General features: G+C 32.4%; 1 long non-coding RNA gene across 1 annotated transcript; it reads left to right on the top strand.

The window, feature by feature from the left end:
* Positions 1 to 6,333: 6,333 nt before the first annotated feature.
* On the top strand, positions 6,334 to 17,703 carry LOC132757606 (uncharacterized). Its single transcript, XR_009629475.1, has 3 exons — positions 6,334 to 6,532; positions 11,619 to 11,812; positions 16,793 to 17,703. It is a non-coding gene; the product is annotated as an uncharacterized LOC132757606 (long non-coding RNA).
* Positions 17,704 to 19,249: the final 1,546 nt, after the last annotated feature.

Raw genomic sequence — 19,249 nt, 5'->3', positions numbered from 1 at the left:
TCAATCAGGGCTAGAATTTGCGACCCTTTAGTTGAATTAGAACTCGAACTTGCAAACATTTATTTGCGTTAAGGTTTGAGCCCATATTCCTCAATTTGTTCATATGTGCGACACTATAGTTGACTTATGGCCCAAACGTGCATTCACTTGGTGGAATGAGGGTTTACATATTATTTGACCCTCAATCTTGATATTGAATGTGTACGACTTAAATTTCTTAAGCATCAATTAAAATTTAAAAAAACAAAACAAAAAAGAAACAAACATATTTATGATACATGGAGAAACTGCATGTATACCGCTATCTTTGAATTACCAAATAAATCATCTGCAATCGTTTTCAGAAATGTAAAAAATTGCTTAAATTTTGGACAAGAAATTATCATTGGATTTATCATATTAATGACATTAACATTATTCGTTTACTAAAATGTGGAATGATAGAGATATATATGTCGTATATGGACGAACCATCACTTCAGAAACAGAATATGCCTTAAACTACGCAATGATAAATAAATAAAGATTTGTTTCTGAACGAATGATATGACTCTATGAGATAGTAAATTTATTTTACAATAGGAAAATTATTTTACAATTTTCTATTTTAACCTTCCAAATAATTTCCATCTACAGAAATACAAAGTTTCATATGTTTAATCCAATATAATAGTACTCTTTAGTTAAACCTTCCAAAAACTAGCTTAAAATGGCCAATCTTAAGACCATTTTTGTATTTTCTGATCGCAAGATCAGATAAATACATAGCTTACATCCACGGTCTAACACAAAATTTCCTAACAGTTCTAACAACGCAAAGTAGTTCTCACTCAAAACTGCTTAAAAACCAGCAATTTAAAAGAAAGAACAATTTTTTGTTACAAGTGTCCAACAAATTACTACACATTCAAACTTTAAAAGTAGCGTTGGATTATAGAATTGTCAATAAATGCACACTCACAAATTACGCGGATGAATATGATTTTAATCAATGAAAAAGCTATTTTTAGCGAATACTACACAAATTAATCTGACTGCCGAGTAGTTGAATATATAGTTTCTACATGTTGGACTGTTTGGGCGAGAAGATTTTTTTGCTAAATTATTTACTTCAATTTTAAACAACAGGTTTACCCTGAACAAAATACCTCGAAATTACCTTAACCCGAAATCTGGGACATACGATACGTTATCGTATATCCCAGCCGAAATGCAATGAAAATTTTAAATTTAGAATGACTTGATTTTATTCAGCCACTGATTTTATAACTTCTCCATGGTGCAGGGGTAACGCGCTCGTTTAATGCGTGAGAGGTCTGGAGTTCAAATCCCAGTCGAGTGAACATTTTTTTAAATTCTTTTTTTAGTGTCTTTGTTAAGGAAATAGCCACGATATGCAAAGATAAAGTGTGGCTAACATAAAAAAATGAACATAAATGATTTTTTAGCAACGGATATACATGTATACAATCATTTATAATCCATATGTGTAATGCATGATCAACACCACACTTGTGTAATTGTCCCTTATTATGTTATCGCTATTAGCGAAGACCCCCTCTAAAGGTATCTGTTCACACTTACTAACAATATGACACTGGTTACATTACCATGTTGAGCAAAATTGTTTATTATACAATAATTGTAATAAAAAATACAGATTTTATGAATATTGCTTTCTTTTCTTTTTTGTGTTTTATGTGCTATTTTAATACTGAGTTTTTACGTTTACTACTATTTCAATAATTCAATTGTCATATTGACCGACGATTATAAGTAAAAACTTAACTGGAAAAAGTCAGTAAATTATGGTTAAACTTTTAATATATAATATTGTTTATTCTTAAAACATATACATGTACATTTGTATTTTTCTTTATCATTTTTTAAATTATCAATCAATTGAATAATTCATAAAATCTAATTTGTAACTTTGAATAATTCCCCGGCATCTTTACTAAACACGAATAACAAATTAAATAAAATGTTTCAAAGTTGATAGTGTCATATTAATACCATAAAAATGTACCTTTTTTCTCAATTATTGTACATATTTATCGTTTTTATCTCATATAGATAAAATAAAACATGTTATTGTTGTTGTTGGGTTTTTTTTCGAATTGTATGTTTATTTATAATAATAATCAATAAATTTGAGAGTTGATCTGTGTTTATTAATTATTGTAACCAAACTAAGTGACAAACATTCATTTTGAAAAAAACTTATATAACTGTAAATATTTGTTCTGTTCTGTAACGATATCAAACATCTACTCCAAAACCGGGAGAGACCGGACAATAAACGTGTGGTACTATTCGCCGGTCACTAGTAAATTCCGGTCAAAATAGACCAGGAGAGACCGGGAATTACCGATAGGAATACATCCCTCTATAAATAGATTTTCGGAATATATAGGTCACCAACTCATCATTCTATTCAGCTTTCGGATACATGAACCATAATAACCCACTGTGTACTACAAAATGATAAATAAAAATACCCCGAAGAGCGCGATTTATTGACGGAAAAGGTTATTTCATTTGAAAATGTTTGCATTGCGAAATTCTCCAGTTCGCTATTCATTGTATATATCGCGACATTTCATTTTTAATTAATAACAAGTAAAATTGTTTCCTGCGGGGAACGTTTTTAATGATATAAATATATTTCATTTAACTATTTTCAATGGGGGGGGGGGCGAGGATAAATAAACGTTTGTATCAGGAATATAGTTGACAGTAATCGATTAATATAGAAGAAGGTTTTTGGAAACTGGTGACCGTTGATGACCGGAGAAGGTCGAACATAAAACAATTATTTCTTTTTTAAGAAAATAATTAAATAGGCCTACCATTTTATGAATAATTCCGAGCAAAAAAAATAATAAAGTAAACACACAAGTATTAATGATGGCAGATGCCACTACGAATATTTTAATTTTGTAGATTTTCAGTGTTTGTAACATTTTGAGATACATATTAAAGAAACATTGATAATTTTCAAACACATCATTCAAGTTTTTCCACCTTAAACGGTAACATAATTATAGAAAATAAAAAATATCACGTAATAGTTTTTTGTTCTTAATTAGGTGTCTTATTCCCTAGAGGATTATCCGTAACGTACCGGCAAACGGTATTTATCCAGGTTTCCGAAAAGGTCAATTAACCAATCATGTACGGTTTACAGATCACATGCTCCTCCATGTACCGAAAACAGGTCACGTGCTCCTCCATGCCTTAAAAGTTAAACGCGTACCAATACCAGTCTCCAGACCGCAGGACATTTAGAAAAAAAAATTCATTTTTCACATTATTAAAAGAAGTGTCATTTTTATCCACTGTATATAAAAGAAATATCCTTCTCTTTTTCCCCTTTTCTAAATATATGATTAATGTCTTGGAAGTTAGATTACCCACTATATATTTCTCATATTGACGTAACTGCTTCCGGATTGTATATGATATACACATATGTTTAATGATTCCCTGCGGTCCGGAGACCGCAGGATATTGGTACTCGTTTTACTATTGAGGCATGGAGGAGCACGTGACCTGTTTTCGGTGCATGGAGGAGCATGTGATCTGTAAACCGTACACGATTGGTTAATTGACCTTTTCGATAACCTGGCTAAATACTGTTTGTCGTTAGTTTACGGAATTACCTCGAAGGAATTAGTCAGAATTAAACCTAATTAAGAACAAAAACCTATTACGTTATATTTCTAATTTTCTATAATTATTTTACCGTTTAAGGTGGAAAAACTTGAATGATTTATTTGAAAATTATCATTGTTTCTTTTATATGTATCTCAAATTTTACAAACAAGAAATTGTTTATACTGAAAATCTACAAAATTAAAATATTCGTAGTGGCATCTGCCATAATAAATAGAGATATTTTCTGCGTAAACTTGTGTGTTTACTTTATTTTTCTTTTTTTGCTTTTAATTATTCATAATATGGTAGGCCTATTTAATCATTTTCTTAAAAAGAAATAATTGTTTTATGTTCGACCTTCTCCGGTCATCAACGGTCACCAGTTTTGAAAGACCTTCTATATTGATCGATTATTGTCAACTATATTCCCGATATAAACGTTTATTTATTCCCCTCTGCCAAAACGGTGTTGAAAATAGTTAAATGAAATATCTTTATATCATGAAAAATGTTCCCCGCAGGAAACCATTTTTACTTGTACATAAATGTTTTGACTCTATACAAACTTGAGTACTTGATTCTTGAATTTATACAAACTTCACTAAATATTGCAATATTATAGTATTTTATGGAAAAATATTTTATGTATATTAACAACTATTTGAGCATCATTGTACTTTTTACATCAGGAAAAAGAAACAAACTACTACAAATTAGAAATTAGATACAAAGTTCTCTATGACTTTACAAACTTAAAATTGTAATGTTTATACACATTTAAACAGAAAAAATCTGGTACAGTACACCATACAAATAGCGTATTTAAATAAAATGGCTGCAGCCACGTGAACACTAATCTTGTCAGTGACATCAACATCAACAAGTAAGTGCATTAAAACAGGGGAAACTTGTCTTGTAAGTGACATCAACATCAACAAGTAAGTGCATTAAAACAGGGGAGACTTGTCTTGTAAGTGACATCGGCATAACACCAGGCCACTATTATGTGGTAGACTTGTCATTGACATCAGCAAAAATGTCATGGTAGTATCACATGTGGAAACTTTTAAGCGATAAACAGATTTTTTTTTTCAAAATTATCTAATTGTCACCGGGTAGCTCTACTAAATTTACGTTAACAGTTTGTTGCATAACGTCACGGGGTGGGAACTTTTACGCGATAAACTGAATTCTTCTCAAAATTGTTAAATTGTCAAGGAGTTTTTCTTCCCTATTTCGTTATTGTTGCCACACTGTTCGCTATTTTTTGTTATTGAGAAAGTTTAGTAAAAATGTCACTTTTTAAAGTCATTCTGTGACACTTTTAGAGGTATCAACAGAATTCCATGGATAGGACGTTTGCAGTCTTTTATCAAATTTATGCTATGTTATATCTTCAGAAAGAAAACGATTAATACATGGATTACAATGTATGAATAAGAAAACATTTTTTTCTATTTATTTTTTATAAATGATGTTGCTGGCAAATAATACACGTTTACTAGTAACTCTGTCCAGGTTATTGTCGTTCCAGGTACTAGTCGTTAACCTCAATAGGTATCTTTTAGTGTACTAAACAGTGCCCACCCAACTTTGATACTCGAAAAGTACTGAACTGCCCCGAGAAGAAATCTTAACCCATTTCTTCATGAGCATTTTGTGAAAAATGGATGTTTTCATTGAAAAGTCTCCTGTTAAAAGTTCAAATTGCTATAAGACTATAAAAACTGCCTCAATACTAATCAAACTTGGCACAAATGTTAACTGGACCATTGCCTTTGTAACAGCATGCTCAGGCCTAAATTTTCTGTTACCATGGCAACGAGGGGACATCTCAAAATTGACAAAAATCACTATTTTGTGTTGATTTTTTTCTATCAAAATTGATTTCAAAGTGTTGCAACTTCTCAATGGATTGAGATAGAGTCAAATGCTTTTCAGCGTTGGTTACGCGTTACCTTATGATCGATCTGGGGTTAATTTTAGCCTCTCACAAGTCCAAGATTTTCTTGGCGATGAGGAGGACTGCCGCCCCCCTTCAAACCCCCCAAACAGAAGGGGGGCAGACCCCACATCTGGCAACCCCCTGATGTATCTTTTGGTTGTGAGGCCGCGCCGAAAAAGTGGTCACTTTCTTTAGCAACATTTCTGAAACGAAAACATGTGTTTGGGGCCCAAACAGGACATTTTTTCACTATTTGAGGCCTAAAAGAGGGGGGGGGGGGAGTAGAAAGTGCGTTGTTTCGCGTATATATGAGGTAAATGGTTAAAAGGCGCAAAATATCATAAACAGTTTACGTATAACAGCTCTTGATTATTGCAAAGCTTTGGTATTAGAGGGAACCAAAAAGTAAATCCGGGTACTTTAAAGGTAGATTCAAGAGTGTCGGCCGGTGTATACATTTTAATGTTCGTTTTAAACTTCAGCTGCAAATGAAAGATACAGCATTGAGGGTAGAGGTACCAAGTTATACCAGGGACGAAAATGACCTAAATAGAATTAGCGTTTTATAACTTTTGTTGTAGTCTACATTGATATATAATGTACACAAATATAGAACAATTAAATCGATTATACGATATTGTTATATTTGTTACAGTTTTATGCATATTATCGTTGTTTGTTTAACTGCCATCAAACTTGGTTTATTTCGTAAAGTGTGTATACACGCTAATAAAATTTTTATAGTCCTACTTTCCGGGATTTAATGTCAATAAACTTTACCCGGATATCTCACAAAATACAAGTTGAACCCAGATTTTAAAAACGTGTGTAGCTTTCCGTAAAGGATTAAATTTATTTACCTTATATACAAATACAATGGACACAGAGTATAAATGTGTATGATAGTTGTCATCATTACTTTTCAAGGTAAGTTAACTAAAAATCTTGTTTAAAATTCGTCTTTGGAAATAGTATGATTAAAGATTTATGTAACATGTACATGTTTTCATAAGATTTAGAACATGTACGCTTTTATCTAATGTAATGTTTTGAAAAAAATACTATACTGTAATATTAATTAAAGCTTTAATTCCAATAACATGTCAATTTATAAGATAAACATTTTCAGCTCAATATGTATATATCACAATGTTTACAAACATATAACACATGCAGATTTAACTATTTATATACTTAAGTATATCTGACCTACTTTGATAAAAGGTCATCTATATGTAGACAAATTTTAGAGGTTTATACAAGATGTAGGTAATAAACAACAACAAATATAGGGGAAAAGACATAAATAATGATTTATTACAAAATAAACGACTTTTATTAAGTCATTGTTATTTATTATTTTTCTTTAATACTCATAAGTTTTCTTATTCTATTCTTTATCCAATTTTATTATCTTTTAAAAATTAATACCACAAGTGATTTTAAAAAAGTTTTCAATAAACGTGGTCTTCACATTTTATTCATTAGTAAAATCGGAAGTCTTTTAGACACCAAAACTACCATGAAATTTAAAAATTCTGTAGCTCGAAGATGCTTCGAGCACCAGCATGTAATTTGGAAGTTTCCGAAAACATTTGGGTTAGCATTGACTCAGTTCCCAGATTTCTGAAGTTTAACATCGACAAACTATTGATTTTCAGCGCAGGGATGAAACAGGACAAGGGGGTTTGGCGTTTGGTATTTAAATATCAGGAAGGATTTATCCACACACCACACAGTTTGATGATCTCCAAGCATGAAGAAATTTTAGAAAAAGCTACATTGGATTGATATACTTTTCCCAAAAATTTAAAAAACCAAATTTATTTGGTTTTATTTAAAAGACCCCCCTGTGAAACAAAACTTTTATAAAAAAAATTTTAAAACCTCTTTATCCCCCGGCAAGTATTTGGATTTTTTTAAAGTAACCCTTTTTTAGGAGATTTTAAAATACAAATGTGTCTAAATTTAAAAGTCTTTACCCCTTTTTTTAATTTTTTAAGTATTGGAAAATAATTTTAAAATTAAATTTCAATTTTGGGTCTAAAGGAACCTACAAAGTTATTTTTTACAAAGGTTGCAAAAATATTTTGCCCTTTGATTTTGGTGCTAAAATGATAAAAATCGTCGGGTTTGAAATTTTCATCCCTTTCTTTAGTAAATCTAGTTTAATTTTTGGGTACAAAAAAAGTAAAGTTAAAATTTCCTAATTTGTTTTCAAAAACGAATGTCACTTAAGATCCTTTGAAAAAATTTATAAAAACCAAAGATGACTTTCAAGGGGCTTAGCTTCTAGATACTGAACTGGTCTCCTGGGTTTCTACCCAGTGGATAATGCTAAATAATGCCTGGGAATATATTTAAAACAGTTTTACTTTTATCTTGTAATAGACCAATAATAAAGAAAACCCTTGTGAAAACCAGGGCCCAGAAATTTTAAACAAGAGAACAGAACCATGGATTGGGACTCAGACTTTCCTTAGTGAAATTTAATGGTGAAAGGGGATAAAGCTTTTAATAAATATAAATGTGATAGAAACTGGATAAATTATGCATTTCATTTAAGCTCTCAAGAACAAAGTTTCAGATATCTTGTTGCCAAAGCAAAAAGAAATATTTTACTAATACACTGGATGAGAACAAAAAGACTCAACCTCTTTATGGAAAACTGTTAAAAATTCTTGGTTTGCTTGTTTGCGCAGCAAGGGGTTCCCAAGAAGGGTTCATCTTCAACCAGTTCAAATATTTGTTTAAATATTGATGATAATTGTGTGTTTTGAAAAGAAACTTATTGCTGAATCATTTAACAAATTTTTATACAACAGGTTGCATGTAAAACTTGTTGAAAAGTTGCCAGAAAGTATGCATAAATTTGGTACGAAATTTTGTTAATACTTTTTATGCAAACAAGGGTGTTTTTGCAAACAGTTTTTCTTTTTTTCCATTGTTTCTGAAAGTAAAGTTCTTAAATACTTAACTTCATTAGGTGTCAAAAAAAGCTTACTGGCTTAGATGGTATACCCTCACGTTTTATCAGAGATGGCATCCCCATTTATTGCTAGTCCATTAGCTCATTATCATAAACTTATCCCTTATCCAAGGTCAAAGTCCCTGATGACCTTAAATCTGCAAGAGTTGTTCCCCTCTATAAAAAAACGACAAATTGTCTGTTTGGTAATTACCGGCCTGTGTCCATTTTTAAATGTTGTATCTAAAATCCTTGAAAAGGTGGTTTATTGACCAGGTTGAAGCTTATTTTAAGGATAAAGATCTGCTGTATAAATTTCAATCAGGTTTCAGGAGTGGCTTCTCTACTGATACTTGTTCTGATTTCACCTTTACAAGACTTTATCAGGTATGAAAATGATTAAAGGTAATGTTGTTGGTAGGTGCGTGCTGCTGGATTTGCAGAAAGGCGTTTGACACAGTCGACCATTCCATTCTTTTAATGAAACTTGCAAGCATCAGGTCTTAGTATTGACGTCCTAAATTTGGTTCAAATCATATTTATCAGATAGACAGCAGCTTGTAGATGTCTCTGGTACTTATTCTTCCAATTCCAAAATAACATGTGGTGTTCCTCAGGGCTCAATCTTGGACCCCACCTTCTCTTTTTAATTTATGTGAATGATATGTCAGCTGTTCGGTCAAAAATAAATTGCTTTTGTATGCTGATGATTCTGGTATCCTTGTATCTGGTAAAAGTTTATCTGTTGTTGAAAAGGCATTGACAGATGATATGGAAATTGGTCAGCCCAATGGTTAGTGGACAATAAGTTGTCATTGCATTTGGGTAAAACCGAGTCAATTTTATTTGGGTCCAGGCAAAAAAACTTAGGTCACAATCTAACCTGCATATAACCTGTTCTGGTACATCCATTGAATCAACTTCATCTATCAAGTATCTTGGGATTACTATAGACCAAAATCTGTCATTTTGCGCCATGGCCGAGTCTGTTCTTTTAAGAAGGCCAACTCTCGGTTAAAATTTCTTTACCACAAGAAAGAGTTTCTTACTCAGCATACCAAGAAACTTCTGGTTATGTCTCTTATTCAGTGTCACTATGATTACGCATGCTCTGTTTGGTATAATAGCTTGACACAGTCTTTAAAAAATAAGTTACAAACTTGTCAAAACAAAATAATGAGATTTGTACTTGACTTGGACTCTAGAGCCCACATTGACCCATCCCACTTTAAGTCCCTTAACTGGTTACCGGTCCACAAAAGAGTTGAACAGATAATGTTGTGTCATGTTTTTAAGATAAAAAAATGGCCTATCTCCGGATTACATGTCTGAACACTTTATTTCACAAAGATTCCATTCAATAATTATAGTACAAGACTTAGTCAAAAGGGAGGATATTGTCTACCTAAGGTCAAACGGCCAGGGTTCTAAATCATTTGCTTTCTCTGGTATTAAATAATGGGAATGATTTACCTGTAAAGTTAACGGAGATGAACAGGTTACAAAATTTTAAGGTTGCCATCAAAAGTCATCTTATGAACAGTATTTAAATTTTTTTTTTAAACATGTTTTTACATATTTCGGCTCAGGATTTTAAATTGTCTGCCATTTATCTTATTACAATTTTAGTAATGTGTTTTAAAATCCTAGCTGTAAACAGGAGTATCATTAACTCAAGATTTGACTGTGATATACATTTTTATGATTTATTAGTATTCTTAAACATGATTATTGCCTCTCTATGTCATGCCGCCAATACAAAGGACCACAATGGAAATAAGAGCTTTTTTGCCCTTTTTTGTGTTATCCTTGGTTTTGGTGAGCATGTCATAGTTTTACTCGTATGTGATATAGTATTTAATAATGCTCATTATTTTATCCTATGTTATATTGTCAACTATGTATATGCTTCCTTTGCCGAAATAAATCTATCTATCTATCTACATACATGCACAATGATGGATAGAACTTAATAATGATACAAATCATTACTTGGACATAGTAAAATATAAACAAAAATCTATTAAAGGCACTTGGTTTCGGGGAAAAATTCATATTGATCTGAAAGCATGTTAATTTTAGGTGCATTTTCTCAGAAACTATAAAATGTATTTCTTCAAACTTTGTGTACATGTTTATTGTAACGAAAGAACGCAATTTCAGTAGAGCAGATTATCCTAAAATTATTTTGTTAAGGTTATGCTCCCTTTACAACTTCGATTATTTTTTGCCATTATTAACCTCTTTGTTAATGTCAAATCCTCAGAAACTATAAAAAAAGTTAGATCTATTCACTTCAAATTAAATACACATATTAACTATCAACATTTTGAAGATACAGCAGATAATCATATAATTCATTTGTGTGATAAAGTTTCGTAATTTTGTAAATTTACACACAAGTTATTTTTTGCCTTCCTTTCAATTTAAATATCATTATTTCTCTATACTTTTATAAAAGTTATTCATTGTGGCTTTTATTATGCTTTTATATTCTTAATAGTTTATAAAAGTTATTCCACAATGAATAACTTTCTTACCCAGCTTCCTCGTAGACGCTGAACGTGTGACGTCATCTTAATTATTTTTAAGGCAAAAAGAAAAAGAAAAGGTGTTTTGCGTTTAAATGCTATAAATCACATATGTGACTAAGAAGATAGGTACATTTTTAACTTGCACTATGCACTCGTAAAATATGCAATTCTCTCACTTCTCAGAGTAAATATAGTATGAACAAATATCCTCAATATATTGTACAACTAGCTACCTTGTTAAATTTAGGCTTGCTATATTGACATTGCTTTTAGTGGGAGTAATGGAAACATGTCGAATATTGTAGGACTAATAGTTACCTTGTTATATTTATGATTGTTTCAGTGAGAATGAAGGAAACATCTCGTGTATTACACCACTACTAACAAACTTGACCCATTAATGTTATTTATATTATCATTGTTTCAGTGAGAATGAAGGAAACATCTCGTGTATTACACCACTATTAACAAACTTGACCCATTAATGTTATTTATATTAACTTTTTTTCAGTGAGAATGAAGGAAGAATGTCGTTTATTATACCGTTACTAGTTACCTTGTTCTGCTTGGTTATTGTCGGCCTTTGTGTCATATATATCCGCTGCAAACAAAAGATACTTCAACAATCAAGAGCATTTGATGCACGTCAACATAGAAATACAAGACTATGTCAAACGTCGCCTTCCAGACACACAATTGTGACTAGTTAGTATTTTCATAAGGTCATAAAGCTCGTTTATCTTTAAGTGAATAATGCATCATTATATTTCTAACTTTTCATCACTGTACCTCACTTACATCAATCGATCACTGTACATGACTTACATCAACAGATCCCTGTATGTGACTTACATCAATAGACCACTGTACGTGACTTACATCAATAGATCCCTGTATGTGACTTACATCAATAGATCCCTGTATGTGACTTACATCAATAGATTACTATACGTGACTTATATCAATAGACCCATGTACGTGACTTACATCAAAAAATCACTGTACGTGACTTATATCAATAGATCCCTGTACGTGACTTATATCAATAGATCACTGTACGTGACTTACATCATTAAATCACTGTATGTGACTTATATCAATAGATCACTGTACGTGACTTATATCAATAGATCACTGTACGTGACTTACATCATTAGATCACTGTACGTGATTTATATCAATAGATCACTGTACGTGACTTATATCAATAGATCCCTGTATGTGACTTATATCAATAGATCCCTGTACGTGACTTATATCAATAGATCACTGTACGTGACTTATATCAATAGATCCCTGTACGTGACTTATATCAATAGATCACTGTACGTGACTTACATCAATAGAATTAGATCACTGTACGTGACTTATATCAATAGATCCCTGTACGTGACTTATATCAATAGATCACTATACCTGACTTATTTCAATAGATCACTGTACGTGACTTATATCAATAGATCCCTGTATGTGACTAACATCAATAGATTACTATACGTGACTTATATCAATAGATCACTGTACGTGACTAACATCAAAAGATCACTATACGTGAAGTTTATTAACAGATCCCTGAACGTGGTTTATATCAATAGATCAATGTACATGACTTATATCAATCGATCACTGTACGTGACTTATATAAATAGATCACTGTACGTGACTTACATCAATAGATACCTGTGCGTGGCTTATGACAATAGATTCCTGTACATCACTTACACCAATAGATCACTGTACGTGACTTATATGAATAGATCCCTGTACGTGACTTACATCAATAGATCACTGTACATGACTTACATAAACGATCACTGTACGTGTCTTATATCAATAAATTCCTGCGATGACTTACATAAATAGATCCCTATATGTGACGTACATCAATAGATCACTGTACGTGACTTACATCAATAGATCACTATACGTGACTTATATCAATAGACCACTGTACAAGACTTACATCAAAAGATCAATGTACGTGACTTATATCAATAGATCACTATACGTGACTTACATCAATAGATCACTGTACGTGACTTACATAAATAGATCACTGTACGTGACTTACATCAAAAGATCACTGTACGTGACTTATATCAATAGACTCATGTACGTGACTAACATCAAAAGATCACTGTACGTGACTTATATCAATAGATCACTATGCGTGACTTACATCAATAGATCACTGTACGTGACTTACATAAATAGATCACTGTACGTGACTTATATCAATAGACTCATGTACGTGATTAACATCAAAAGATCACTGTACGTGACTTATATCAATAGATCACTATACGTGACTTACATCAATAGATCACTGTACGTGACTTACATCAAAAGATCACTGTACGTGACTTTAATAAACAGATCCCTAAACGTGGTTTATATCAATAGACCACTGTACATGACTTACATCAATAGATCACTGTACTTGACTTACATAAATAGATCACTGTACTTGACTTACATAAATAGATCACTGTACTTGACTTACATCAATAGATCACTGTATGTGACTTTCATCAATACATCATTGTATGTGATCTACATCAATAGATCACTGTACGTGACTTACATCAATAGATCACTGTATGTGACTCATATCAATAGATCACTATACGTGACTTATATAGATAGATCAATGTACGTGACTTATATTAATAGATCCCTGTTCATGACTTACATCAATAGATCACTTTACGTGACTTACATAAATAGATCACTGTATATGACTTACTTCAATAGATCACTGTACATGACTTACATCAATAGATCCCTGTACATGACATATATCAAGAGATTACTGTACGTGACTTGTATCAATAGATCCCTGTTCATGACTTATATCAATAGATCACTATACGTGACTGATATCAATAGACCACTGTACAAGACTTACATCAAAAATCAATGTACGTGACTTACATCAATAGATCACTATACGTGACTTATATCAATAGATCACTTTACGTGACATACATCAATAGATCACTATACGTGACTTACATCAATAGATCACTGTACGTGACTTACACCAATAGATCACTATACGTAACTTTAATAAACAGATCCCTAAACGTGGTTTATATCAATAGACCACTGTACATGACTTACATCAATAGATCACTGTACGTCACTTATATCAATAGATCACTGTATGTGACTTACATCAATAGATCACTGTACTTGACTTACATCAATAGATCACTGTACGTGACTTATATTAATAGATCCCTGTTCATGACTTTCATCAATAGATCACTTTACGTGACTTACATAAATAGATCACTGTATATGACTTACTTCAATAGATCACTGTACATGACTTACATCAATAGATCCCTGTACATGACGTATATCAATAGATCACTGTACATGACATATATCAAGAGATTACTGTACGTGATTTGTATCAATAGATCCCTGTACATGACTGATATCAATAGATCACTGTACATGATTTATATCAATAGATCACCATACGTGGCTTATATCAATAGATCACTGTACGTGACGTATATAAATAGATCACTGCACGTGACGTGTATAAATAGATCACTGTACATGACTAATATCAATAGATCACTGTACTTGACTTATATCAATAGATCACTGTACATGACTTGCATCAAAAGATCACTGTACGTGACTTATATCAATAGATCATTGTACGTGACTTACATCATTGTACAGGCTCAATCTAACCGAGCCTGCAACAGTTTCAATTTTGCCGTGTTTGGCTTTTTTAGGGATTTCTCTCTATTTTACATCAATAGATCACTGAGCGTGACTAACATCAAAAGATCACTGAACATGACTTACATCAATAGATCACTGTACAAGACTTACATCAATAGATCACTGTACAAGACTTACATCAATAGATCACTGTACAAGACTTACATCAATAGATCACTGTACATGACTTACATCAATAGATCACTGTACATGACTTACATCAATAGATCACTGTACAAGACTTACATCAATAGATCACTGTACAAGACTTACATCAGTAGATCACTGTACAAGACTTACATCAATAGATCACTGCACGTGACTTACATAAATAGATCACTGTACGCGACTCACATCAATAGATCACTGTACAATACTTACATCAATAGATCACTGTACGCGACTCACATCAATAGATCACTGTACATGACTTACATCAGTAGATCACTGTACAAGACTTACATCAAAAGATCACTGTACAAGACTTACATCAATAGATCACTGTACAAGACTTACATCAATAATTCACTGTACGTGACTTTCATCAATAGATCACTGTACATAAGTTACATCAATATATCACTGTACGTTACTTATATCAATAGATCACTGTTCGTGACTTACATCAATAGATCACTACCCGTGACTTACATAAATAGATCACTGTACGTGACTTAGATCAATAGATCACTGTACGTGTCTTACATCAATAGATCACTGTACGTGACTTACATCAATATATCACTGAACATGACTTACATCAATAGATCACTGTACAAGTCTGACATCAATAGATCACTTTACAAGACTTACATCAATAGATCACTATACAAGACTTACATCAATAGATCACTATACATGACTTACATCAATAGATCACTGTACATGACTTACATCAATAGATCACTGTACATGACTTACATCAATAGATCACTGTACGTGACTTACATCAATAGATCACTGTACATGACTTACATCAATAGATCACTGTACATGACTTACATCAATAGATCACTGTACAAGACTTACATCAATAGATCACTGTACAAGACTTACATCAATAGATCACTGTACAAGACTTACATCAATAGATCACTGTACAAGACTAACATCAATAGATCACTGTACATGACTTACATCAATAGATCACTGTACATGACTTACATCAATAGATCACTGTACAAGACTAACATCAATAGATCACTGTACATGACTTACATCAATAGATCACTGTACATGACTTACATCAATAGATCACTGTACATGACTTACATCAATAGATCACTGTACATGACTTACATCAATAGATCCCTGTACATGACTTACATCAATAGATCACTGTACATGACTTACATCAATAGATCACTGTACAAGACTAACATCAATAGATCCCTGTACATGACTTACATCAATAGATCACTGTACAAGACTAACATCAATAGATCACTGTACAGAGTTGTCTTTGTTCATCTTGTAGCTTGATTCGGTAAAAAACCCTGTTATAACATTCTCATTTGCAACGGCACACATGTCAGTGAAGAATACTCTATTAAAATTCCTTAAGTTTTTATGCATATTATGAAATTTAAAAAAAAAAGAAAACAGAGATGATAAAATTACTACTTGAAATTTCAAACAAAGGCATACAACACAAGGATTATTCCTTTTAACCTTCCTTGATATTTAAGTTTTTTTCTGTGTGTGAATATAACAATGTTAAAATGACTTTTCAACTTTATTACATCTGTTATTGAAACTGTTATGTTAAATTTAATAACTTATCACACATGTTGATTATTTTTCTTTTCATACAGTAAGAAGTGACTTGTAAAATATATACCCAGCATTATATAGGCTTTTCATCATATTAATTGGTGTTTAAAGGAAAGGTGTTAATAATTTGATTCACATCATTACAAGTTTATGACTTTTTTTCAGCCGTCAGTTCTCAAGTTCAACCTGAAATGCCTCCGCCTTACGAAATTCTCCCGCCACCTTACTACACGATAGATGACGGAACCAGCGAGAAAAAAGGGAACAAGACTGCATTTCCGGACGAGCCTCCACCAGCTTATTCTCCTTATGATACCGGTGTTGTCTAAACTGATTAGTTGCCACAAATTATGAATCGTTACTTTAATATTTGATTAAAACCATATGACAAACATAGCACCATAAACTGTCAATTATAATGAATGTATTGCTGACAAAGACAATATGTAGATTGAAAAATAAAGGTTAAAACCTTGCTTCAATAATTTGGATACGTAACCAGTAAATTATTATCATGTTTTACATTTATGTTGTTTGTTTAAAATATCATTTTTACAATAATTTACTTTCATACTGTTTGATAATAAACTATTAATATGTAAATTATAACTTTCATGTTAAAAATTCCATTTTCTATAATACCTGCGTGTTTGAATTGAATGTTCTCTGAGAATTTCTATACACATATATACATTCATTTGCTGAAGGGTCTGTTAATTCTATGATCGTTAATGATTCACACAAATACGCTTATGATAGTTTAAATGAATTCTAAATACAACAACAGATCATGAATTTATTTACCATACAAGCAGCATTTCTTGAATCTAACTAGTGTTGTCAATTAAGCATTATGGGTATTATTATTATTATTATAATGGGTAATTATTATCACGTTTAACAGAGCGCTGTCAGCCAAAAATCACCATTCCAAAAATTGGCACTAGACAGACTATACCCCACTCATGATTAGTGTAAGCATACATGTGTATGTATCGTTAAATTATTGTTTAGTTTCACTTTGATAATAAAAAATTGCTGTATTTTATATAAATAATTACGGAAACATGAAGCACTATATTGTGAAGCTTTTTGTTTATATTATATATATAGAAAGGTGCTTTTATCGGCCTTTAGGAAATTAAAAATATTTCTATTTTGTCGCCTAGGAAAATATAAAGGTGTGTTTTTGTCCGTATAGAAAATTTAAAGGTGTGTTTTTGTCCGTATAGAAAATTTAAGGGTGTGTTTTCCGACAGCTAGGAAAACCGTGTTTTCCGACAGCATAGGAACATTAAAGATGATTTTAAAGGTTATTTAAAATCAGGCACGGCAGCATTTATTTGATGATGTCGTGTCAGAATCGAAATGATATATCCAAATCGGTAATTTTATCGCTTGATAAAATCACTGTTTGTCGTTCGAATGCGCATCAATATATCACTCGGGCTACGCCCTCGTGATATAATTCTTCGCATCCGAACTCCAAACAATGATTTTATTGAGCGATAAAATCGCAACTTGGGATATTTCATTTCTTAATCAAAATAAGTTAAAACAAGAATTTGTAACAGAGTTACAAACGTTCCTCGCCATAGGAATGTTTTACATGAAGCACACAATTGTGATATTTCAAAGAATTGAGGTATATATCTGGGCTTCAGTGCAATATCTTTTTCAATGCAAAGTCATTGAATGGTCTAGAAAAGTACGAATATAAGGACATGCAGGTCATGGGTCTAGAAAAGTACAGATATAGGAACACGGAGGTCACTAAATTGTCTAGAAAAGTACGGCATAGGGACACGTAGGTCATTGAATGGTCTAGAAAAGTACGGATATAGGGACACGGAGGTCATTGAATGGTCTAGAAAAGTACAGGTATAGGTACACGGAGGTCATTGAATGGTCTAGAAAAGTACAGGTATAGGTACACGGAGGTCATTGAATGGTCTAGAAAAGTACGGCATAGGGACACGTAGGTCATTGGTCTAGAAAAGTACGGCATAGGGACACGTAGGTCATTGGTCTAGAAAAGTACATGCATAGGGACAAGGAGGCCATTGAATGGTCTAGAAATGTACAAATATAGGGAGGGACACGAAGGTCATTCAATGGTCTAGAAAAGTATGGATATAAGGACACGTAGGCCATGGAATTGTCTAGAAAAGTAAGACATAGGGACACGTAGGTCATTTAATGGTCTAGAAAAGTACGGATATAAGGACACGTAGGTCATTGGTCTAGAAAAGTACGGTATAGGGACATGTCGGTCATTAAATGTTCTAGGAAAGTACCGATATAAGGACACGTAGGTCATTGGTCTAGAAAAGTACGGGCATAGGGACACGTAGGCCATTGAATGGTATAGAAAAGTACGGATATAATGACACTAAGGCCATTGAATGGTATAGAAAAGTACGGCATAGGGACACGTAGGTCATTGGTCTAGAAAAGTACGGCATAGGGACACGTATGTCATGGAATGGTCTAGAAAAATGCGGGTATTGGGACACTTGAGTCATTGAATGGTTTTCAAAAGTACGGATATAGGTTCTAAAAAGGCCAATGTATATAGAAATTTATGTCATTTATTGAATAGTCTTTGAAAAAAATACAGAT

This window comes from Ruditapes philippinarum, unplaced genomic scaffold (assembly GCF_026571515.1).
Source record: "Ruditapes philippinarum isolate M1 unplaced genomic scaffold, ASM2657151v2 ctg2174_1_1_1_1, whole genome shotgun sequence".
NCBI classification, from domain to species: Eukaryota; Metazoa; Mollusca; class Bivalvia; order Venerida; family Veneridae; genus Ruditapes; species Ruditapes philippinarum.
This window is presented reverse-complemented; position numbering and strand designations above follow the sequence as displayed.